A 25,584-nucleotide genomic window follows, 5' to 3' on the forward strand; every position below is an offset into this window, starting at 1 on the left:
GGTGATGCTTTTTACAAGTTTTTATAGAACTACAGAAAAAAAAAAATTCTCTGGAAATGACTTCTGATTAGGAGTCATTTTTGGGACAGAATTTGCCCCCTCCACCCCAAATACACCAAACAAATACAGGCAAACCTTAGGAGAGGGGCTCAGCAGAATATAGACATCAGTAAGGACTCCTGATTAGGTTCAACAACCAGAAAGCCCTGAAAACATTTGCATTGTATAAAACAATTTTCCAGAACTATCCTCAATCCTGTAAACGCTGTAGGCACTAAAATGTGCCATTCCTCTGACGGCTGAGGCTTTCATGTTTAATTAAAATTTAAAATTTAAAATTTAAAATCCCAAACTGACAGTCTAATCAAAGCCAAGGCATGGTGTGAAATTCAGGTTTGCTCCTGCTCCCACCTTCAGAGGTGCCCAGCTCAGGTGAGGGGGCTCTGCACCCCTGGGGTACCACAGGCTGAGCAGAAGGGCTGATTTTAACCTCTGAGCTCTCCCATAAAGCCAGAAAATAAGGAATTGCATTGCAGAAGATACTTTCACCACAAACACGAGAGCAGATAAGAGAAGATCAAAGTCAATTCTTCACTAAGGAGGGGAGCTAATAAATTAAAACTCTAGATAACACCAAGAAAATGTTGGCTCTAGGAAAATCTAATACGTAGGCCAACTGCTCAACAATGCCAAAATTAAATGCAAATATTTAAAGACAATATCACCTGGAAATTACAGGGACAGAGATTAACCAGTAACTAAAGAGAGACAATTTTTACCATCAGAAGTGGGCTATAAAATGTGGATGTTGGGCACACGTGTCTGCCATCTGCAGAGCCTGGCAGCTCCATTCCCACATTTTGGATGATAAGAAAGTAACACAGTGGCAGCAGTGGCTGTGGTGTGCTCCACCATGCAGGTGGTGTTTACACACAGAGGCTTCTTTGGAGTGAGCACTTGAGGCCAAAATCATCCAGGGAGTTGTTTGAGCAGAGCAACAAACAGCATTAAAATAAACATGAGCTCACTGTAGCCCTTCCTGCCTCAGCTGCTGCGTTTATGGCAGGTTCCCAAAAGGAGCAGGTCCCCTTTGTAGTCCTGCAATGCACCTGCCACCTTTGCAGGGCAAACCCACACCTCTGTTTTCACTCTGGTAATTTGTGAACTCCCTGTGCTCACAGCCTGGCAAGCCCAAGAGAGCACCCAGGTTTGCCTCTTAGTATTACTTTCATCAATTACATAATGGAGATGCAACCTACAGGGAGATGTAGGTGGAAAAACACACCTTGTATGAGCAAAAATTGTGTCTATTTAAAGGACAAAATGAAGTGGCAGAGCAGCGTACACTGAACAACTCATAGATGCTACCACCTAATGTTAAATAATAGGTTTCATGTCCAGCCTTGGCTGTCAGCCACAGTTACACACCAAAATGTGCCTTTCACTGTGATCTGAAGGGAGGCAATCACCACAAAGATGAATTAGGACACACAGAGTTTGGTGAGATCAGCTCTGCAGTGTTATAACTGCATTTAAATACATGGACAATCTGTGGAGTGGGAACAAATCACAGCAGCCCAGCCTGAGTGAGAGGTCTTTGACTCTCAATGTGTGATTTAATGCTGGTTTTGAAGATTAATTTGCAGTGGGATGAAAGGCTGCTCTCACATCCATTAATAACAATCAGAATCTCATCATTCTAATACCAAATTATTTTGTGAGAGTATTTTCTTCTGTTTGGTTCTGTGTTGAGTTACAAGGAAAAAAATATGTTACCAGTTTCAGTGAAGGCAGAAGGAATTCTTGGCTCTTACCTCTTCTGAAATGCATCCATCTTCCCAATTAACTATTTAATTTTATTGTGGATTTGAAAGCCTTGAACTCAGCCCTGTGCTGCTTCACTCCACGAGTTGTGTTTACAAAGCTCTCTGACCAAAGGTGCCTTGTAGAAAAGATTTAATGGGGAAGCTACTTCTTGTTTGTGAGTCTGGAAGAAAAGTGAAAACCTAAAATGTCAAACTTCCATCATTACTTTTGAACTGAGTGCAAATATTTGACTCAGCAGAATATAGACATCAGTAAGGAAATAGCTTATCTGCTCGAAATACTCTTAAAAATACAATGGCAAGAACAGGCTGGGTACTTTAAGATACTTATAAAAAATAAGTGCATGGGAAAGATGTACTGTAAATGATAAGGCAGATGTTTATACAATCTTTTTACAGAGTCCAGAGCAGAATTCTGTGTCACTGATGGCTCCTTCTGGTAAACACATCCAATTGCTCAGTATCAGGGAGCCTTTACTAATTTTCTCTTTGCAGGCAGCAGAGATAAGAAAAGTGCACTGCCAGCTTTTTTAGTGCTGCTAGAGCCTTGAAGCTGCTTTTTAACACAGATGGTACAGAGGTGGAACAGAGTCTCATATTTTTGTCTAAATAATAGCTATCATTCGTAGGGAACTCTACTCCCAAGGCACTTTTCTACTTCTCATATACACATATTTACATATAGATACACATGAAAATAGATTAAAAAAAGAATTTATGTGTGTAAAAAGAGCCCACTGAAGGCAGAGTGCTCAGAATCTCCTTTAGCAGAATTCCTGGGGGCTGCCTGTGTGCCTCGGGACAGAGTGTGCCGTGCTCTGCCTCGGGGATTTATCTCAACTTGCATGGCAATCCACTGTGAAATTATGATTTTTCAGTGCTGAGTGGCTGTTGCTGGCAGGAAATGAGGTTTGTGAATGCTAATGATATATGATTGGAGGCCACCATTGGATCTTTGCAGAGGAGGGCTCAGAGCTGTGTGCCAGCAGCGCTCGTCTCCTTCCCCACTCTGCACCACAGGGGCTGGAGAAAGTCCCAGTGTCTGCTCAGGATTAACTCTGGAGAATTTTGGGACAGAACGTGCCCCCTCCACCCCAAAGACATCAAACAAACACAGGCAAACCTTAGAAGAGGGGCTCAGTATTGGTTTTTTGAGGTTTGGATTGAAGGCACTTGAGACTGTAGTTAATGTTTAGACTCAGGTGTTTATTATTTCTTATCAGTAAAACAGTCTTACAACTATGAGTTTGGTAGATTTTCATTAGTAAGGTATACAAAAAGGCTCATTATCTCTTGTTACAATCTTCTAAGACTAAAAAACCTAATTAAGAAATGATACTTAGATTATTTTCCTTTTTAACTTAGTAATTGATCTCTCAAAGCCTGCAATGGGAACTTTTCGGTCTAATTACAAAACATCACCTAAACCCATGAAGAAGGAGGAAGAAGAAGGTAAAGAAGAACAATTTGTCTCTGCCTTAAAACTTCTATTTTGCTTCATATTTATTTCTATATTTTAAAACCTTAGTCTTTAATTTTTCTCTTTTGTGATATTACACACTTCTAACTAATTACACACCCATAATCCAGGGCTATCAATCAATTTTGGAAGTCTTCCCCACAGACTCAGGTCAAATGCAGTGTTCTCTTGTGGGTCTGTGCCTTTAAGCACAGAAAGTTTAAAATTCTCAGCACCCGGGGTTCCACCAGCTCAGCATTAAATAAAGTTGAATAAAGGGGATCTAATCATTCTTGCTCCACTCCAGCCACAAAACCTGCCACAATATCCAAAGATCCCAGACCATTAAGGTCCAGCCTGAAAAGAGATGGTTGCTGCATCCAAGACACCAAATCTTTCTAGTTTTCCTCCCTTATCTGCAGGCAAAATGATGCCAACAGATTACAAAATACACCAGGAGAACTGGTGAGAAAATTGGCATTATTATAGGAAGACCTTTACCTTAGATGCCAAGGACAACAAATAAAATCCAATAACTGGATTTTTTCTTCTTGAAAACAATAGGGCTCAGTGATTTTCTTTCAAGTTTTTGGTATGTCAGTGGAGTTTTGGGAAATTTAATATCTACATGACAGCAGAATGTGAAGGGCACATTCCTCTGTCCATCAGGGTTAGGAGGCAGCTATCTCTGAGTTAAGTGACATAAAATTTATGACCACAGTGCTTATAATTTTTAAAAACATCTCTGGTTCTGACTCGAAGTATTCTGGATCACTCTGTGAAAACTCCAGGTTTCCTTGTCTGATACTGATTTTAATTGCAGATAAGTGGCATTAGGTTTTTTGCATACCCTGTTTCTCTGAGGATGGGAGATTGATGATATCTGTTAGATGATTTATTTCCCAGCTGTTTAAAGTGTGTGGGGTTTGAAAGTTAATTTGAAAAGAAGTGGAATGGAAGTAACAAGAAACTCAGTTTAAAATGCTGTTCAGTGGTTAAATCCACAGTGAACCAATCTAAACCATAATTTTATAAGGTTCCTTTTCACCATTTGTACCCAAACCTTAGAACACAAATCTTATCCTTTTATTGGTAAATGACACTTTTTGAAGCACAGTCATTTAACTTTGAATTGCCATGCTTATTTGTGAAGTTAAGAGTACTAAGGGAAGTTTAAGCCCCATATAATTGAAAACATCAAATTATATACCCATGAAAATGGGATTTAGGATGGAAAGAGCAGCTGATGCTTAACTGAAACAGATATGTTGGAGTAACAGTTATGTACCTGATTTTTAATTCTTCAGATGACTCATTTATGCAGTCTCGTAATTTAGAAAAAAGGTAAAGGTCAAACATCTTATTTGCAAATCCATGTTCCTTGGTTATTGTGTATATATCTCAATTCAGATTTACATGTAAGTAATAAACCTGGAAATATTTTAAGCTGATTGAATGAAAGTGGCTTTCATATTACAACATGCTAAAACACACCTCCAGAATAAATAACAAGCCCCTGAAGGAAATTTAAATAGAAAGTGATTAATACCTTAAACTGATGAATAATACAGTTTTATTAGAGGTGTGCTAATGAATCAGACACCTCTGCTTGCAGTCAGTCCATGTGGGTGGGCCCTGCAGCTGGAACAGCCCGAGCTGGGGTCTCTGTGTGGGTGGAAAGGTCCAAACACACCCACATGTGCTGCAGGGCTGGGACTGAGCCCTCAGCACTCTGCAGGCCTTCTCATCCTGCTTGGAAAACACCACAGAAGGTGTGGGTGGAAAGAAAAGGTCCAAACACACCCACATGTGCTGCAGAGCTGGGACTGACCCCTCAGCACTCTGCAGGCCTTCTCATCCTGCTTGGAAAACACCACAGAAGGCCAAACACCACTGACCTCAGTGTTTGTGAAGAGTTCCTGCCAAGTTCCAGGCAAATCTATAAAGAATAAACATGATTTTACTCAGATTCTGAGTCACTTCATTAGCAGAACCAAGCAGTAATTACAAGTCACAACTATTTTCTTAATTTGAACACATTTTTATCTACCAACTGTTTGGTTTGTTGCATCTTTTAATTGCACATCTCAGTAAGGGGAACGCTGGGAAAGATGAAAGGGTCAAAACAATGATCTTGGAGGATAAACTGTTGTCTTTAAAAGCAATCCCTACTGGAAGAAAATATGATGATTGAGAGGCCAGCGGTGCTAGGGTAAGCACAAGATAAGTCACAAGCTATTTGAAGTCATGTTTCCTTTGATCTGCCAGGCCTTTCCATGCATAAGGAAATTCAGTGGGGTGCTAAAGGCTCTGCTAATCTTCCTAATGATATGCTGAGGATGCTTAAGGCTGAGGTTAAAGAGGCCTTTCAGTGCAGCTTGATTTGTGAACTTTTGAAATACACTACCGGCCTTCCTCCCAAAGATGTTTGCAAAGCAGCTGCTCACATTAATAAAATGTGTGGGCAACTGAGTGGATGAGCTCAGGGCAGAAAAGTTAAAAAGAGAAGCTTTAGATGAGCTTTGCCTTCAGCAGTGCTGCCCTGGACAGAGATATTGTGGGGTTCCCACAGTGCCTTAGGAACAAAGTGTATTAGGAACAAGGGTGGTTTAAAATCCTTGAGGAAAGCAGGCAATCAGAGGGCTGGGTTGGTCAAAATCTTTGATAATTAATATCTGTCAGGGTGCTGGGTACAGCACAAATGTGCTTGGGAAGACTCAAGGTCCTCATTTAAACATCTGATTTTAGGTGAATCTTTAACACTAATCTTTAACACCATGGCATTCAAAGTCAGGTGTGAGAGCAGAATCAACCTTTTACTAAAGAGCCTGAAAGTAAACTGAGGAGCCCTAAATTGTCAAAAAAGTGCAAGAATCATTCACAGAGGGGGGAAAAAAAGAAAGTGATAGGGATAAATGTGCAATGCACGTTGGCACCACTGAGCTCTGAGTGGTTTGATTTTGCCTGGTTCACACTCCTTGTGTGCCCTGAGCACAGCAAACAGAACACATCTGTATCCTCCAATACATCTGAGGCTCAGAAAGTCAGACCTCTCCCTGATAGTGTGACTGGTTATCCTCAGAGAGTGCCCAAACTCCACACTGAGTCTGGCAGTCACGGTGACTTTCTTCCCAAAAGGAGATCATCACTTGCATGGCAGCACAGCCAGGTGTCCCCAGCAGCCCAAAGGATAACTCAGGGGTCTGTAAAGTGTCACAGACCCTCACACGTGCAAAGTGAGGCTGTTGGCACATGAGTACAGATGAAACCTGGCTGGACAGTGCCTGGATGCGCAATTCTGGGATGCTTTTATGCCAGGATGGCACCAGAGGTGGCCGCAGCACTGATGGAAGGGCCACAGAAAGGCGTGGAACCACGGAAGTGGGAATGGGATGTGGCTGGTCCCATTTTGGCTGCTCAAAGCAGAGCCCAAACCAGCCAGGTGTTTGGCAGGAAGCACTGGAACCTCGGGGCTGAGAGCAGCAGTGTCCAGCAGGAGGGCTGGGGCCAGGGCCCAGCAGGCAGAGCCAGCTCTCCTGCTCACACAGGCTGCCTGGGGCAGCTCTCACTCCCAGCCTTCCTCCAAGCAGGTTTGTCACAGACAACTTTTATGGAAAATCTTTTCTTTAGGATTTTTCCTCTCGAGAAGCTGAGAAGCCTCAAGAACAAAATGTAAACATTGATTATCTGCTGCTGTGGAATGCAACAGGTGCATCTGTGATTGGCCTGGATCTGTGACTGTAATTAATGGCAAATCACAGCCCAGATGGCCTGCACAGAGAGCCGAGCCACAAACCTTTGTTATCATTCTTTCTATTCTATTCTCAGTCTGATGAAACTTTTTCTCCTATTCTTTTAGTATAGTTTTAATGTAATATATATCATAAAATAATAAATCAGCCTTCTGAAACATGGAGTCAACATTCTCATCTCTTCCCTCATCCAAGAACCCCTGTGAACACCACACAGGTTTTCCTAATCAGTCAATTAAAAAGCCTGGTAAGAAGCTTGTGGCAATAAATAGAAAAGCACCTTCCCCTGTTGGCAGCACCAGTCTGGGTTGTTTAGGACAGCCAAACTCCCTCTGAGGGACATTAACATCCCCAAACACAGGCTGAAGCCTAATTTTCTGATACTCTCAGTTGTCCAAGGGTTCTTTGGCTGTCCCATGCAAAGTGAAATACCTTTAACATGAGAAATCTCCCAGCGCACATTTCAGTGGGTTTAGAGCACCTCTGTGGGAGGTAAAGTTTGGCTCACCTCAACCAAAGGAAAAAGAATTACTCCTCGCACTGCAGGTAAGAACTTTATTGGTGGTCTACAGGCAATGATTCATATACAAGTTTGGAAGCACTGCTCTGAAATTTACCTGTCCTGAGTTTGCTATTGTCATTATTTATTTGGTCTTGTGTTATTTGGGGACTTGAGTCACTGCATTCCTGCCAGTGTTTTCACTTGGAATGGCAGAGTGACATTCAACTGCTTTCAATTGTCCTGTTTTTACATCTGATTGCATATGAAAGGAAGCCTTTTGAGTGCTGTAAAAATGGATAAGTTTAGAGCAAATCTACCTGGAACTGACAGGCAGGGAATCCTATGAAGCCAAATAGACTTAGGGCTGAGATAGGAACCAGTTCTAATGCTGTTAAGGCTCAGTTTCTGTGCAGAAGCAGGGATGGAGGTGCTTTGAAAACTTCACTGGCAGGAACCAAATACCTAGAAAAATTAGACCACTGGAAACATTTTTTTGATTTTGAGGGGCCAGACTTTAGATGTGGAAATCTTGTCTGCTGATAAATGCATCTATGTGAGACTTGAAAAACTCAGATTCATGGTTTATTCCACCAACATTTTGAGTATGGAATATTCCAAATATACTTGGACATTTTAGCAAAAATAGAAAATAATATTAATGCTTCTTATTCATTGGTTAGAAGAGTTTTTCTAATGAATAAACCTCTGTCTATAATCAGTAAAAAGACATCTCTAAAAACCATAGAATGAGCTGGTGAAGGGCAAATATCTTTCCCTCTTTAGCCACCATGACTGTGGCCTTACTTTTTCCAGCTGGATGAAACAGAGGAGAACAAGTCCAGTTAGAACCTCAAAACCATTTAAAAATCCACAAACCCCAGTTTTTACCCAGGGCACACACTCCTGGCCTCACACTGAGCAGGTTTCCAAGGGCCAGCTCCATGTAAACACTCACAGAGGCTGAGCAGGGCAGCCAAGTCAAGAGGTGAGATCATGGAAACCACCAACCATTTATGGCCTCACCTCAGAGACCTCTCAGCTGCATGGGGCTGCCACTTAAAAAGCTGCCACAGGCTTTAAAGCTTCCCCTGGTTTGGAGGCTTCCTGCAAACCCAGAATTGCCTCAGCCGTGACCCTGCCAAGCCGCCTGGCATGTCACCCACTCCTCTGAGTCACCAAAGGTCCCCAATCCCCACCTTGCCCCCCAGGAAGGAAATGTTCCCAAATGATGTCTAGGACACTGTTATTCATTATAAAAAACCCATGAGGGCTGCCACCGCTTTTCAAAAAATTAGAGAGAAAAAAAAAAGATATTTTAAAAAATAGATAGAGGTTTTCTGTTCATGCTAGACGGGACTAAGACCACATCTCCTCATTCTAAGTCGTGACCAACACCCTGCAAATCCTCCGAGCTCTGGGTTGCTGCTCTCCTCACAACAGTCTGATGATCAATGCCATGGCTTTTGCATGAGCATGTGGAGCTCCTCTGTCTCAGAGACAGGAGTTCATCACCACTCAGAAATATTTGGAAATGTTTATTTGTGGGGATGTGCAGGAGTACAGAGATAAGTGTGTGGGCTCGTGTTTGTGTATTTAACTACACAGAAATAAACTTTCTGGATGGAAGCTGATAATGGTCAAATAAAAGCAAAGCACTGAAATGATTGCTAAAATAATCAAAAGTCCTTTTTTTGTCCTGACAAAACAGCTCCTAGCTGATGCTGGTAAATGCTAATGTTAAAGCCTGTAACTAGTGCAGGGAAATGTGGAAAATTTTACAGGGTCCCTAACTTCTGGTTAAGACAAAGAATGTTAATTGGGCCAAATCTTGTTGTTATTTATATGAAGAAAAAAAATAGTTGAATTTTAAGAGGCACAGGTTTCAGCCAGAGAGAAAACAACAAAGAAAGGAGCAGAGCTGGAACACCCAGGTTATGTTCACTATCATAATGTATCAGCTATGGCCTGCACATGCTGAAAATTGAAGAAATCAGAAAAATTCAGGATTTTGTGCTTAAGATGCTATGTGGTTGGATGGGAGGATGGAGTGCCAGGACACTGCTGGCATCTAGCTCCAGATGAGGATCTGAATCACCCTGGCCAGTCCTCAGCTCTTTGAGTTTCATGGAAACCAAAATGATCCAGGCAGAGCCTCATGGAGACCAGCCTTGCTTGGACTCCTTCCCAAGGCAGCTCATGAACAGAAATGTTTCTCTGGAAAGCACCTAACAGTGCACTTAGTGTGGAGACACACTTTCAGAAAGCTCCAAACAACAGAGTTTCTGCAGGAGTCCAGTGGTGCTGTGGGCAGTCTGAGGGCAGTCCCCTGAAACCTCTCTATGCCCAGTAACCTTAAACCTCCAAATTCCCAGAGACTGACCCCTTATTGATAGCAAAGATAAAGGGGCTGTTTTCTGAGCCTCTCAGAATTTTATCGAAGCCTGAGCTGCAGAGGAGGCCAGAACAGGAAAGAAAATTCCTTTGGTGAATATTTAGTTCTATGGAAGGCAATGGCCAATCCTGGGTCGGGTTCTGTGGGGGAAAGATTTCTCTGTGTGGTTTTAGATATGCAAAGACACATGGCATGAATGAAATTAGAAATTACTTCATTGGGCTCTGGTAACAGCAAGAGCAATCTGATGTAAGTTTGAGAAGAACCACATTTGAATGATTCCTATCTTCAAGCAATATCAGTTTCCACAGTGGCTGTTGCTCTCTGATTATTTGCTGTACCTAATTCCTTGTGTGTCTGTGGTAGTTTGGCTGCTTTTAAGTGCTGTGCATTTTTATGCTCACAAGCAGTGCAGTCTTGCTGTTTATTTGCACTGGGAAGTTTTGGGGAATGTGAAATCTAACCTATGTCATTTGTGTGACAATTGTGTTGAGTGTGGGCCCCATTTTTGCTTGGGCTTCTTCCATCTGACATTCCCTGCTGACACATTTAGGGGGTTTTCTTGCTGCAGAGTACCCAGTGTGTGCCAAACCTGCTTGAATTCTGGGACTTTGGGGTCATCTGATAAAAACTCCCATCTCCCCACTCCATCCATCTGGTTTTTCCCAAGCTAGAGCTGTTTTCCATCCCTGGGTCAGCAGGTGGAGGCCATGGCTGAGCCCTGTGAGCCCAACAGCTGCTGCACAAAAGGCAGTGATGCCAAAGGCATCCTTCTTGGAGGAAGGGAACACAGATGGGGAGACTCTTCCTGAGGCCAAGGGATGCACTTCCCAAGGACAAACAGCAGCTAGAGTTCTGCATTCTGGCTTGATGCCATAAACAAGGGGGCTGCAGTTATAAAGGAAAATGGCACTTCCCAAGGGAGCAGATAGATGGAAATATAACTGTGGAAAAGCCCTGGAAATGATGGAAGGCTCTAAAGACAGGTGATGGCAAAGGGGATGTTGTATGCACATGGCAGCTGGCAGGTGAAAGCTGAGTTCCCTTTGGGTTTGTGTTTAGTTACAGATGTGTCAGGAATTTAAAAAAATAAAAAAATCACAGAAACCACCCCAGCGGTATTGGGAGGTGTGGGCAGGACTGTGTCTTGTCACAGACATCTTTTATGAAAAATCCTTTTCTTAGGATTTTTCCTCCTGAGAAGCTGAGAGGCTTCAGGACCAAAATGTAAACAATGATTATCTGCTGCTGTGGAATGCAACAGGTGCATCTGTGATTGGCCCATGTTGGTTGTTTCTAATTAATGGCCAATCACAGTCAGCTGGCTCAGACAGAGAGCTTCAGCCACAAACCTTTGTTATCATTCTTTCCTATTCAATTCTTAGCTAACCTTCTGATGAAATCCTTTCTTCTATTCTTTTAGTATAGTTTTAATATAAACTAAATATTATCATAAAATAATAAATCAGCCTTCTGAAACATGAAGTCAGATCCTCATCTCTTCCCTCATCCTAAGACCCCTGTGAACGCCATCACAGTGTCTGTCACAGGAACAAAGTCAGTGTCTGCACACCTTGGAAGGGCAGCTGTTGATGGGCATGACAGGAGATGTGCAAAGGATCTTTGGTTTGAGGCACAGTGCTCTCAAAGGGTGTGAGGCTGAATCAGTTCCTCTTTTGATACAAGGGGTCTCCTAAGTGACACCAAGTCTCGTTGGTGGCTTCTTAGCCAAGGCAGGAACTTCTTCCACTCTAGGGCAGGCCAGAGCTTCTCCATCCCAGCCAAACCCAGTGGCTGCAGGATCTGTGAGCCACCAGGCAAGAAATGGGGATAAACCAGCTGAAACACGGCCCGCTGGGGAGCAGGGGGAGATGGAGGGAGATGCACAGCATGCTTGGCTCTCTGGGCCTCTCTCCTTGCCCAAAAACCCCTTTAGCTGAAAGCAGGGTGGCCAAAGGCAAGGATGGAATTGTTCTGGAAGCCCTGCATGGCCTTAATATTGGGCTGTCCATGACCAGCCCTGGGTAGGTCAGAGCTGCCCTAAAGATCTCTGCTACAAACAGCAGGGTGGGGCAGTGGGGGACAGCAAACTTTGGGTTTAATTGCCTTAAAAAGGGTGATATTTGGTTGTATTTAAACGTTTTAAGGGATGCTGGCTGGGTGCTTCTCCCCACTGTTACACAGTCTCCAGCTTCAGGTTTGCAGTCCTGTAATTTGTATTTCTGTTTGTCAGACATGAGCCTAAGTGGGTGTCCCAGCCTTGCATGTCAGAGAGGGACAGCATAAATAGAGAGATGGAAATTTCCCAAATGCATTTGTCTTAAAGTTAGATAAGTGGAGAAAACTTGATCCAGTTACTAATTAATAGCAGACTTTAAAAGTAGGAAAAATCATTTTGTTATAATTCATGGTTATAAAATGGGATTATTTTCTGCTGAATTTATGAGGGAAATCCTCAAACCCCTGTTTATTTTTTAGTGCCAGATGAGTCACTTTTGTTATCCTCAGCAATAATTTGTGATCTAATGAAAAATTTGGTATGATTTATACAAAAGAGTTTGTATCTTCATTGTAAATAAACACTGTTCATTTTGTGCCATTAAGCTGAATCAAGAAATATGTGGTTTAAGATGCAGTTTACAAGCTAGTGAAAATAAGAAGTTATAAATAGCATGACAATCTTTTTGGAAAGGATGTAAGTCTTCATGCTCCCAGGACATGAGATAACCTCTAATTAATGGGGGCTAGCAAGAATTCTTTCCTGTCAGCAAGTTATTCCATAATTGCCTTCTGTAAGGCTTCCTGTCCTTTCCTCTGAAGCAGCTGCTGTGCTTCTGCAGGAACAGGAAGATAAAATCAATAAATCCCTGACCCACTCCTATACCTCTGTGAATGTCTTGTTTGATGGGAACTTTCATCCACCCAAGACCCAGGTTCAATTTGCTTTGTTTGCAAGGCAAAAACTGCTGAATGCTAAGGCAGAAATTACTTGCTTCCTTTAGTGATGTCTTCACTTGTGACAGGAAAAACAAAGCCTAAAGCCTTCAACTCATGTGTTGGCATGTAGGAAGGAAGGTAAAGTGATTTTTGTCAATAACCACACCTGGAGAAGCAGTTGGTCGCTTTGTTAATATGGACCCACAGTACAAATATCCATCTCATAGAGGGAGAGAAATCTTAGTTCTTGGGAGTTGTCTGGCCAAAAGAAATCTCACCCCAACCATCCTCTGAGCTTTGGAGGTATGTTTAGAAGGTCTTCCACTTTATCCTGGCCCTCAACTCTGTTGTTTATAATTTCCTCCTAATATTTCCACTTGATTTCACCAAAACTACTTTTGGTTTAAGCCTTATTTTTGCTGTGCAATAGGTAGGCCTCCAAAATGGTTGCAGTCATTGGGTTCTAAGATAAATGCAGGAAATGGCTCTCTGGAAGTGCCTTTGCGCTTTTTTCAGTCATATAAAGCAGCTGAGGGATTGGCAAAGGCTGAGACAGGCTTAGTTTAACATTAAACTAATTGAAAGCTGCTGCAATGAATCACATCTAATGTGTCACTGGGAAGGAGGTTTCTTGATCTTTAGATAATGATGCAGTCCAAGATAATATATTATCCACTTTTTAAAAGGTAGGAAATAGGCAGGGAAAGGGAATGTCTCAAATGAGTGATAAAGCTGCAGATGCACACACCTGGTTTGGGAAGGTGCTCTTCCTGCAGGCCAGGGTCTGAGCAATTAAAGGAAGCCCTAACTGGACATTAATCAGCTTTTATTTTGTCCTCTGGGCAATCCAACAACAGGATACTGTCCTGAGGTGAATTTGCAATTCCCTCCTTCCCCCCTCAGTGTCAAAGTTTGAATTATATTGTCTTTTTTTTTTTCCCTCTTGTTTGGACATGGACCGGGAAAAACGAATCTGTCCATGCTTCAGATCCCTGTGACTTCTAGAGGTTGTACTGATCATCAGCTACTAGCTGTGAATAAAGCCTTACAACATTATTTAAACATCACAGCACTAATTATGGCTTCCTTAAGTAAAATGCTCTTAAACTGTAATTACCCATAAGATTACACATTGGCAGCTACACAAGAAATTGTGTTAGAGGGTTGCACCAGGGGGCTGAGCTCACCCCACTGTCTCAGTCAATCAGAACTGCTGAGAAGGACAAATGCAGGAGAGTCAGCAGTGGAAAACCAGCCCTGTGCTCTGCCCAGCCCCACTATGAGCAGAAAACTGATTTAATATTCACATGCACTATTCAGTTTGCAGCACTGCTCCCAATGCTCAGCTGGTGCAAGCAGATGTTGATCTGCTGAATATTGATTTCCATCAGTTCAGGTTTCAGTTCCCAGTGCAGAGATCTCCTCCCTTTGTGTTTAATGTGAAGTGCACCACCAAAAAGGGAAACAACTCTAATGCATGTTTTGGGGTTTTCTTAAAAGGAAATGGGATTTTGGAGGGCAGTTCTGATAAAACACACTCTTGTCCTTATGAGTGTTCACTGCTCGTTCCATCCCTTTGTAGCATGAAACACACAAACTAAACAGGACTGGAAAATTGGAAAAGTTCAGACTTTAGAGTAGATTCAGGGTTGGGGCTAGAACAGATATTTTCCTATCATCCCCTGTAAACCCACACTCCCTTTCTGTACACCATCAGGTAGTTTCTTTTAATCAAAAATACATGAGCAGCATAAAACCTCTTATTCCTGCTTGTTTGAATTGAGTTTTGTTATTTGCCCCTACAATCTGTTGGTTTGGCTGCATGACATTGATTTCCAGCTAAAACAATTTACTCACCAATTACTTCCACAGACAACAATTCCAAGCAATTAAGAGAATTAAGAAAGTGTTTTCATACTGTTAAGGAATACATCTATGAAGAGCTTTTAAAAGACGCAGTGTGAGATGCTAAAATTCACTCTGCTTTTCCTTAGATATTAGCAGGGGAAATGATCAGAAAAATCCAGTTAATGTTTGATGTAAGACAGCTACCAGAATTGCAAATGCTTTTAAATTGGAGACTATCTCCTTTCTTGCACAAAACTGCTTTGTGGGGTTGTTTTTTCCTGTTGAATAACCCACTTTTTCTCCTCTGTGTGGATGAAAAACATGATATTTCTATTCCATGCATGTTCCTGTTGGATTGCCTGTGCCTGGTGATGCTGCAGTGGCATTGCAGGGTTTGTCTCCAGCCCTGCCTGCACACAGAGCACATCCCCTCATCCCTCTGGGCAGAATTCAGGACTAAAATGGCATTTGCTGAGGGGTTGGTTGGAATTAAAGAAGATTTTGCACATGCATGGAACAGAGGTGGGAAAGCACACGGCATTTTTGTGGGAATGAGGCACAGGAAGGCACCAGAGCTGTAAGGATCTGTAATTTGCACACACCACCCAAATCTGGTGCAAGGGCTGCCTCAATTTAAGTGCAAATCAGTAAGTTTGAAGAGCGATCCTTAAAAATTACTAAAGCATTTCATGATTATGAGGAAGGCTTTAATATAGGAGACAATTCCCACACTCCCACCTGAAGGCATTAATATTTTCTGTCCACCTGTGCCCTGTCCTTTTTATTAAAACTAAGTTGTGGAATCCAAACATCACTTTTGGCTATTGTTTCACAAAGCCTTTTACCCTAAAAGAGTTTTTGTGACATCCTGATTTTCATGGATTATTTCAGAGGGGTTAAAAAGAGCAGTGAAAAGCTCAGGATCTCACAGGCATTGCCATGACCTCTCTTGCATCCATTTAAAGCAAATATTTCTCTTCCTTGGGATTCTGAAAATGTGTACATTTGACTTCTAAACACAATAGGTGCAATGTTGGAACCAGTTTTACACAGGTGTGACTCCTTGGGTTTTGATGGAGTTTCTCCATATTCATTGGCAGAGGAAGTGAATAAAATACTCTGGGGCTTTGAAGGCAGAGCGACCACAGGAACTGACAGACAGCAAGTCTTCTTTTTGAAAGTGAAGCACAGGAATGAATTTAAAATGTGGTTTTATATGTACACATACAGACATGGGGGGAAAAAAATCACAGAGAGGAAGAGAGAATCTTTTGTTGTGAAGTCAAAATTCCCTTCACAACCGTGACTGACAATAGCCATCACTTTTGTAAATATTGTAAATATTTTACAAAATCTTGTCACCTGAGTGCATAAAATCTCTCAGAGATCACTGAGGTGCCTTCTTCTCCTCCCTGTTCCCTCTTCCCCTGAGATTTTCACAAACATTGAGAAGATTAATGTCCAAATATGAACAAAATGAGAATAAACTCCTCAGTGAACAGGACTAAGAAAGAGAAGGAAATAGCTGATTTAATTAGGTTTTTGGTGATGATTCAGACCAACATAAATCTCAATGAAAGGACAAAAATAATTACAGGTAATTAATGCCAAAGTATCTAAAGCTTAGGAATTTAGTTAGCCTAGAGCACAGTACATAACACACCCAGTTCTTTCTGAAGATAACACAGTGCATCCACTAATTTAGGTTATGGAGTTTCTTTTACACTTGTAATTATTTTTAATACTGACACTTCTTTGGCCAGGAGGGAAACAGTGCTGGTAGCATAACGAAGCCAACCTAAAACATAGAAGTTTTTTGTTTTTGTTATTCCTGGAGCTAAAATGGCATGAGTCAAAAACAAATCAAATCCATCATTCTGCCACTGGGTAGACCAGTATAAAATCAGTGAGATGCAAACAGAGCTGGATTCCATATTTTTTCTGTCTCTGGTTGAGGCTCAGTGGTGTTTCTCAGCCATGGTTTTGTTTTCATGTATCAAAAAAGCAGCTCTTCAGTGATAATTTTTTTTTATATCAGTGTTATGGTCACATTGAAGCTCTGATTTCAAAGATGCAATTTGTATGAAGATCTTTTTCATGCACAAACCTTCCAGAGTAGTTTAAAAGACAAATATAGGAAAGATAAATAGATTAAATAGAATATTTTGCCATTAATAAGAGCTGCAGGACCACCATCTGGATGGACTAGATTGAGAGTATGGGTTTGAATGATGTATTTTTGTAGTTCAGAAAGAAAAGCATTTTTTCTTGGGTCAGATCCCACTCTATGTATTTTCCTTTCTTTGGATGGTAGGAGATCAAAGTTAATGTCCATAGATAGGTTTGGCCCTCACCACTTAGGGGATTTCATAAACCTTATTTTACAGAAAAAAAAAACAAACAAAAAAAAAAAAAATGGGAGTATGAATTAGCTCTTAAGTTTCCATATCGGATAACCTACATTTATGCAGGTGGGAAGCAACAAATTTTCAGAATTTTAAACCACAACTGGAAAAAATGAGCACAAAATCTGGGGAATGTTCATTAGGAAATAAATTATTGACCAGAGCTGATGCTTTCTTATGATTTTCTTTGTGGTATTTCTCTTCTTGAAAGAAGAATCTTGATGGAACTCCTCCTAATTCAGACATGTGTCCTTAGTTATCTACCCAGTGAAGTTATGCATTTTAGTGAAATCAAATCTGATCTAGAGAAATGATGTTGGGGAAACAAACCTCTCTGTCTTACCATGAAATTAAAACAGCAGCAATGAGCCTGTGGGGATATTCAGCCTCAGTCTGTGGGGTTATTCAACCTCAGAGGAGCAAAATGAGCCCTGTCAGCGGTGAATGGGAGATCCCACTTGGTTGTGAATTAACTCTAAAGGGAAGTTTGGGAAAGGAACCAAAAATCCAGTCTATGTTTTTTGAGGAGCGCTGATTGTGGAATTGTTGCTTTTGTATCCCACAAAATGCATGGACAAGCTTCTGCTCCATGGTGTTGCCACAGTTGAGTAGCAGCAATCCTGCAGCATCCTGCCCAAGGTTCCTGAGAGGGATCAAACCACTCAGGAGTTGGTGATTTTGATATTTTTTCCAGGAGATAAAAAGCAAGTGATGCCCGTGCTTGGGCAGCTCTGAGGAAATATTTTCCATGCTGAAAATCTCCAAAGGGAGTCAGGAGCACGAGTGCCATTGGCAACCCACAAAATGAGCCCTGGCAGGGCACAACTAAAGGCCACCAAAAATCAGAATATTCATTGCACTGGGGCACAACAGGAAAAGCTTTCTGTAGCCAGGCATTCGGCAAGTTCCCAGCTCTGCAATATGGCCAAAATTCACTGTGTTTCTGGGAGAGGTGGTGGAGGTTTGTTCCTAAATCCCAGCAAAGGGAAACGCTACGTGAACATCCCCATACCCCGTTCTTTCACACCAGAAGCTGTGTAATTAAGCATATCCATTAAGGGGGCCGCAAAATATGAAGTAATGAACTCCATCTCTCAGGAGACCAGTACTTCACACAGTAAAATTAATGGGATTGTGAAAGCAGCCATTGCCTGAGAGGAGCAGCCATTTTATGGATCTTTTATTATTTAGGAAAGCAGCTCCAAATCCTTCCCTTCACCTTGTGGAAGTCAAGAGAGGGATTTCTGTTTTGACCATCTAGAAGTCAATGCCTACTTTTAAAATTTAGTCTTGACATTAGAAAATGGCAGTCAGATAAAGATGTTCCTCTCCCTGTGTTATGAATATGATTTTTAAAGCCTTCCTGCATCAGAATTTAGGCACAAACTGAGCAAAATACAAAACCGCAGAACATGCAAATAAATCAATCATTCCCATGTTATATATCTTCAGAATATGATCCAAAAGTAATTCTGGGTGTAGTTTTCAAACTTCAGCATTGCATAAACTAAATACCCTGCAGCACAATTGGACTGACATGAATTACAAAGTAAAATAAATACACACTGGGATGTGTCTTTTGTTCCTGTTATTTTACTTTTCCTTTTGCCTTTCAAAAGTTGTGTTAGAGCCCATAATACTTGATAAGTAAAAATCAGAAATGTCATTTAGAAGAGGGAAGTAATTTAATTTTGTACTGTAGATTTCTAACATGCATCTGTGGAAATGTTCTTGCCTATCCCAGTGATTTCCCTCCCCTCAAATATTTAAGCAAGGATAGGGCATGCCTGAAAGATGCATGTAAGAGCTGTTTTAATAAAAGAATTTAACCTCTGACTTTTACAAGCAGAGATTTGATTTCTAGATATGAGTTCTTTGCCTGCTTTTCAGTAAATTTTTCTTTACAGTCATTTGGAAAACCGTACCCAAGTCTTTATTGTGCACGACACTTGGAGTTCTTTTTTATTGACTTAGGCTGCTTCTTGCCAAAGTCAAAAGGTTGGAAGCAAGGCCACTGGCATGGGAAGAAATGTGTAAAGAATAAAACTCCTTCAGCTGGAAATACGAGAATTGAAATGAAATAAAAGAAATGAAGCAGAATAAAATGAACTTTTCCCTTTTTATGGTCGTGTTTACTTCCCAGGCAGTAATGGCAGACCCAAGCTAAGCTCTCTGCCATGGGAAGGTGCAGGATTTCTGTGCATCCAGCACTTTCCTTGGCGAGCAGGGTCTTGGGATTCAGGCACATACCCTGGATGTGAGCAGCAGGGAGATCTTTATCTCAGCACCCCTCATTTCTCAAAATTTTTCTCTACATTTAATTCCTCATAGCTGTTTCCTTTCCCCTTCAAGACCTTCCACCTCCATTTCCCCCTTTTTGTTCTCCCTTTTCCCTCTTTTCTGAATTCATGTTGGCTGTCTGAAGGTTTGAGTTATTTGAGGATTTATTGAAGGATTATTTTTGTGTTAGCCTACTTTTAAATGACTGCTTTAACTTATATATAGGAAAATACAAGTTCACATCCCCTTAGTTCTATCCAAGCAGGAGAACACAAAACTTTATAGAGATTTTGTTTTACCAGCTCTCATTCTTTCCTCATGTAGGAGATGAGAAGAGGGATCTGATGACTTCTTAGCAATGCCAAAAATCTCAGCTTTTGTTTGCTCAGTTATTGTTAGCGTGGCCTCAGGTTTGCAAGTGCACCAAACCACAAATCCACAGTTCAGTTTGCAAAGGCCAGGGCACAGGATTTAATATTGACAGACAAACAAATATTTTATCTATTCCTACTATATCATTACATGGCTTAGGAAGTAAAAAAAAACCACCAGCAGCTTTCCAGGCAAAATTAGACTAAAGTGACAAGTGTCACTTGTGTTCATAATGAAATCAAACCAGACTATGGGTTTCATATTGATCTAAAAGAAAACCAAAATAATCTGTATCTGACTCATTGAAAGAATTGAATTGACACAAAGTCCTGCTGTTACAGAACTCACCCATGATATTCATCACCTTGGAATATATTCAGGCTGGCAAACCTGGAAAAAGACAACAGAAGCAGAATTACAGAGTTTTATTTTGCTGTTGTTACTCTCTTTGTCTTGGGGATCTTTCTGATTTATAAAAATGTCTGTACATTCGTACAAATAAGTGTACCTGGACCAATTACTCAAGACAAAGCTGCATGGTTAAGTTTATTATTTATATTTATTGTTTATAAGATTATTTTTAATGTACAGGTTGGCAAGAAATCAGCTCCCTCAAATACCTCTGCACTAAACTATCCAGTCTAGCCACATCCTGATAGAACAAATATGAAGAGTCTAAAATAAATGTAATTTTTGACACTGAACGCATCTGCGGAATGGCATTTCTTTGGGCCAGCAATTCAGGAGCAGTTTCTGTTCCTCCTCCCCTCATACACACTTCTTGGGGGCAGCAGGAAAAGCAGAAACAGTTGCTGTGAAACTTGAGAGAATATGGATGGCACTCCTAAATTAAAATGATGTTATTCCCTTCACAGGCTGTGCAAGGTGCTGTTCAACCTGGTGAATTCTTGAAGGCAATGCTCAATCCTCTCTCCATGCTGAATAAGGTAAGAGAAATAATCAGACAATGAGGACAGAAAACCCCAGAAAAACCAGTGAGAAAAGACAAAACCCAGTGGGACAAAATCTAAGAGGTTTTCTGTCCAACAGAAGCCTTTTCCATGCTGTTGTGAGGGATTTTATGCTTCAAGAAATGTGGATTTGTCTGCACTGGCTGCTGCTGTGCTGGATCATGGGGTGACTGTGGTTGCTCATCCAGGAGTAAATCCTTGACTAGAGAGGTTTAAAAAGTAATATAAAAGTTTATTCAACAATAAATAAGACTGCAAGGTCGAAGCCTAAAAGTTTTATAGACAAGGGAAATCAGAACTCTATCAGTCGTTTTGGAGTGGTAAACCTAAAAATAACACCTCACAAAGGGCTGCTCTGTTTTCTTTTTTTCACTTTTTTTCCCCCCTTAGAATGAAAACATTCCATTTAAAATTAACTTGTTTTGACTGAGCAATACAAAGGTAAAACATGAAAACAAAATAGTCAGCGTTTGGCACTGGTGTTTCCAGCTGAAACTCCTGTAAATATTGCCCAGGCTGGGTTTGGGAAGCAGGAAAATAACATTTTAAAAGGGAAATTCATGCAATCCACAAGCACAGGACCCTGCAAGCAGCACCACCAGAGCTCAGGTGGTAAAATGTGTGTAGGGGAAAAGCAGAGTGAGCAGGAATATCATTATTTAAGTACAGTGAGCAGCTTCATCCCACAAGGTCCAGAGTGCCATAAAATATGATTAACATTAATAGAGTTAAAGACAATTTGTGTCTTTCAAGACAAAAATTCATGCTCTTACAACCATAGCCTTAGGATTTTGATAGGAAAATGAAAGACTGGAAGTGGAATGAATTATGTGAACATTCCTTTGTTCAAGTCAGTGACATCTAATAGCCCAAGGAAGAATGAAAACTGCATTTTAATGAGAAATAATTTATCATATTAGACAGAGGGAAAGAGAAAATAAACCCTCTTTAAAAAGAAAAAAAAGAAAATAAATTAAAACCCATAAATTGAAAATATGTGATTTCCTGGGAGAAAAACAACTGTGTTGGGGTTTTTTGCTTGCTTGGGTGTTATGATTTTTAAAAAGAGGAATAATTGTATCATTTTACATTTTAACACTCCATGTTCTCCATGTCCCAAGCAAATGGTTGGAATTCTGCACAGAAAACTCAACAAAAATGGAAGGGTTCATTCTTACAGAGATGTAGTTGTGCAGGGTACTTTTTGCTCAAAGAGTGATAAAAAGCAAGCTGAATACGCAATGAATAAATGAAAGTGAAGAAAGGTCTTTTGTACTCTTGATTTATCTTTACATTAAATCTTTTTTTTCCCCCAAGAAGCGGATGTAGCATCAGTTACAGCTCTATCTGAATATTCTCACATTTTTGTAGAGGAGCCAAAGAATATACAGTTTATAGAAATCTCCAGAACTGCTTCAGGTGAGATGACAGATAGAGCCACAACTTCCTACCCCGAGCTCCCCCTCTGCCTGACAGCCAAAGCAAGCAACACGAGATGGGGAACAAACCAAAACAAAACAAAGCTGCAGATGGATTCACAGCTGCACTTTGTATCCAGGAAGGTAGAATGTCAAGAAATGCTGGCCAGCCCGTGCTGAAACTCCCACAGCATTAAAGGGAAACTCAGTTTCGCTGCGTCAAGTGCAGTCGAGGCTTTCATTCTGTATTATATACAAAAATGCTTATTATAATTGCAAAAAAAAAAAAATCTGAAATAAATTTATTTCTTTAAAATGGCTTCACACTAACAGATTTATATATTGGGAAGAAATTCCTCCCTGTGAGGGTGGGCAGGCCCTGGCTGGGTGCCCAGAGCAGCTGTGGCTGCCCCTGGATCCCTGGAAATGTCCAAGACCAGGTTGGACAGGGCTTGGAGCATCCTGGGACAGTGGAAGGTTCTTTAATCCCTTCCACCTCAGGCCATTCTGTAATCCTGTGACACTGGCCTGCAAAACGTGACTTTTAGGGAACTGGGTTAAATTTTCTTACACAAATATTTATCCAGAGATGGAATCCAAAGCTCTTCTCTCCCTGCTGCGTTGTTCTTTGCCTGTAGCAGTTTTTGGGGTTTTTTCCAGGCCTGAATGTGGAATCTGCAAACATCAGAGTTTATGTTGTACTTAGGACAGGGTTACTCAATTCAGGACAGTTCAGTGCATACTGCTTCCTAATTTTAGCATGGAATTCTGGTGTAGGTGGGAATATCTTGGTTGACTTCATAATATTTTGGAACAAATTGTTGAGAAAAGTATGGGATGGCAGTGAGGAATAAGCCCACAGAATCCTTGACCTGCAGCACACATAGGTTGAAGGGTTTTGCTAAACCAAATAACCATTTTAATTTAATCTCCACTAGAAAAATAGGAAAAATGAAATGCTTGCCATATGGTGAAAATATGTTAAGCTTCAAAGAAGTAGGAATCATTAAATACAACTATGAAAAGGGGCTTTTAGGTTTGAATGGTATGCCAGTTTCAATATAATAAAGCATACATATATAATCCTATTAAAGCCTCATTTGAAAAAAAAATTAAAAGATTCCTTTGAATAATGCAAAACCTTAGGTCACATTTTTTCACCTGTGTATTTATTTTTATTTTAATCAAGGTTGCCATAGTGGGAGAACTTGGTGAGATTCTCAGTGCACATCCACTGTTTCAATTTTTTACACAGGTAACATCAACATGAACCAGGCTTTGAAGATAAAGAAATGAGAACTGAACCCCTATACTCATAAATAGTGAGCCACTCCATAACCAAAAGGAATATTAAAACCAAAGCTGCACCAAGGACTCCCCTGTCTTTTCCCCAACTGCTCTGTGTAGAAATTGAGGCAATAAAAAGGAAAACCTGAGCCTCTCACTGCCTCTGCAGTTCCACTGTTCTCACAAAGAAAACTGAGAATCCAGATCAAGGAGCCCTGTGAATAATTCTGATATTAATTAATATTAATTTTAATATTAATTAAAATTAATTAAAATTAATTTTAATATTATAAATACTGCAAGGGGCTTGCCAAAATACAGTCCCACACACTAAATACCCGCATTCCAGCACTCACAGCCCCCTCCCTGAAATCCCCCTGTAATAAAGGGCAGATGGGCACAGGAGTGCTCATGGAAACCTAAAGGGGAAGGAAACTGGTGTGAGAAGGGTCACAGCTGATGGCAGAGAGGAGCTGCAGCCTCTGCAACCCTTGGAGTGGTTCCTTACCAGGTCCCTTTGAGTGCAGGGCCTTCTTAGAATTGTTTGGGTTTTTTTTTTCCCCTCTCATCACTAAATATCACAAGCAATGCACTCGCTGTTCTTGATTATTCCTGTTATTTATTCTCATGAGGTGATGCAGGGACACCCCAAACAGAACAAATTGCTGTGATACAGCTGACCAACACACAAAAATATCAGCTCTGTCCCAAACATTTTACAGGGTAGTTTTTCATTTTTATTGGAAGATCCACCTCCAACCTTCAGGGCTGAAGAGCATGGCCATTTCCCAAGCTGCTGGAAATGTTACTGAACTGCAAAGCTTCCTCCTCCTTCTGGAGCTTCATCCCATAATAAATATGAGAAATAGACCTCAAGATAAATCAATGTTTCCTTTTTGTTTTTATCTGTTCTGTCAGTAATTCCATCTAAGGCCACATTTCTGACACTGCTTTTCCTCAGGTTTGGGTTTGGGATGAATTAAGAGTTTTGCAGTTTTACCCAGTTTCTAGAAGATTCTCTTTGAGTACATTTGGTGCTCTTTAGATCCAAGTGACTGCAGAAGTGCAAAATGTTATCATTTATTTATTTATCACTGCTGTTAAATAACAAGGTTGACAGAAAATCCTGCAGGAAAGAGCATCTGTGCTTCTCTCCCTCAGCACTCACCAAAAAGCTGCACTGTTTGTCCCAGCAGCACAAAAAAATCAATTTCCTAAAAGTTCAGTCAAAATGTTGGCTTTCCAAAAGGAATTTTTCAAAAGTGTCTCTCAGATATTGATTTGGGTGGTTTACTTCCCACAGGATGTGCAGTTTATTTATATAAGTGCAGTCAGAGAGTTTGTGTGCATGCTGCTGTTTTGGGGATGGATTTTGTTTGGATTTTTTTTGTTTTTACCTTTTTGCTGTTGGCTGACACCTGTTTTCATGCACAACAATTTTCTCTGATCCATTTGGAACTGAGCATTTTGCGGAGGGAAAAATGGTTTTGGCTGTGTAGGATATTCTGCACGTCATTTTAAACAGAGAGGGGAAAGACTGAACATCCACAGGTAATAGAGGTATCTAAAAGATAAACTTAATCAGGAACTATCAGATAAAATGAATTATTAGCTGGGTGTTGCAACCAAACTCCCATGTGATTCATAGCATTCAGTTTTCTTGTTCTAAAAAACCTTTTAAAAACCCCACAGTGTGCAGGATCATGTTTTACACAGTGCTGGAAAAAAAGCTCCTTTTTTTTTAAATACTGTCCTTTGTGATTAATAACATTAAACTCTATTCATGCAGGAATACTTCACCTCCAATAGCCATAATTAGAAAATCCCTGGAAAAAAATGTCACCATTGTCCTGCATACAGAAATGTCAGCCAGCAGCCCAAATTGCCTGGAACAACAGCTTCCCACAAGGGTTAAAGGAGCTATAAAAAGCTCTGCTCAGACCTTCTGACACCCTATTAATTAGCTCCTTCTGTGGATGTGTTGTATGAACTTTGTAGGGTCATTCAATAAATAAGAATAAAAACTCAAGGCTTGCAGTTTGCCAGCTCGTTGTGATTTACCCACGAGCAAAGCAGAATATCCGTGGAGCCTGTGTTTTGGGGAAGTGCCTGCTCCAGTTCCCATTTTGCTTCAC

This window comes from Zonotrichia albicollis, chromosome 7, assembly GCF_047830755.1.
Source record: "Zonotrichia albicollis isolate bZonAlb1 chromosome 7, bZonAlb1.hap1, whole genome shotgun sequence".
NCBI lineage: Eukaryota > Metazoa > Chordata > Aves > Passeriformes > Passerellidae > Zonotrichia > Zonotrichia albicollis.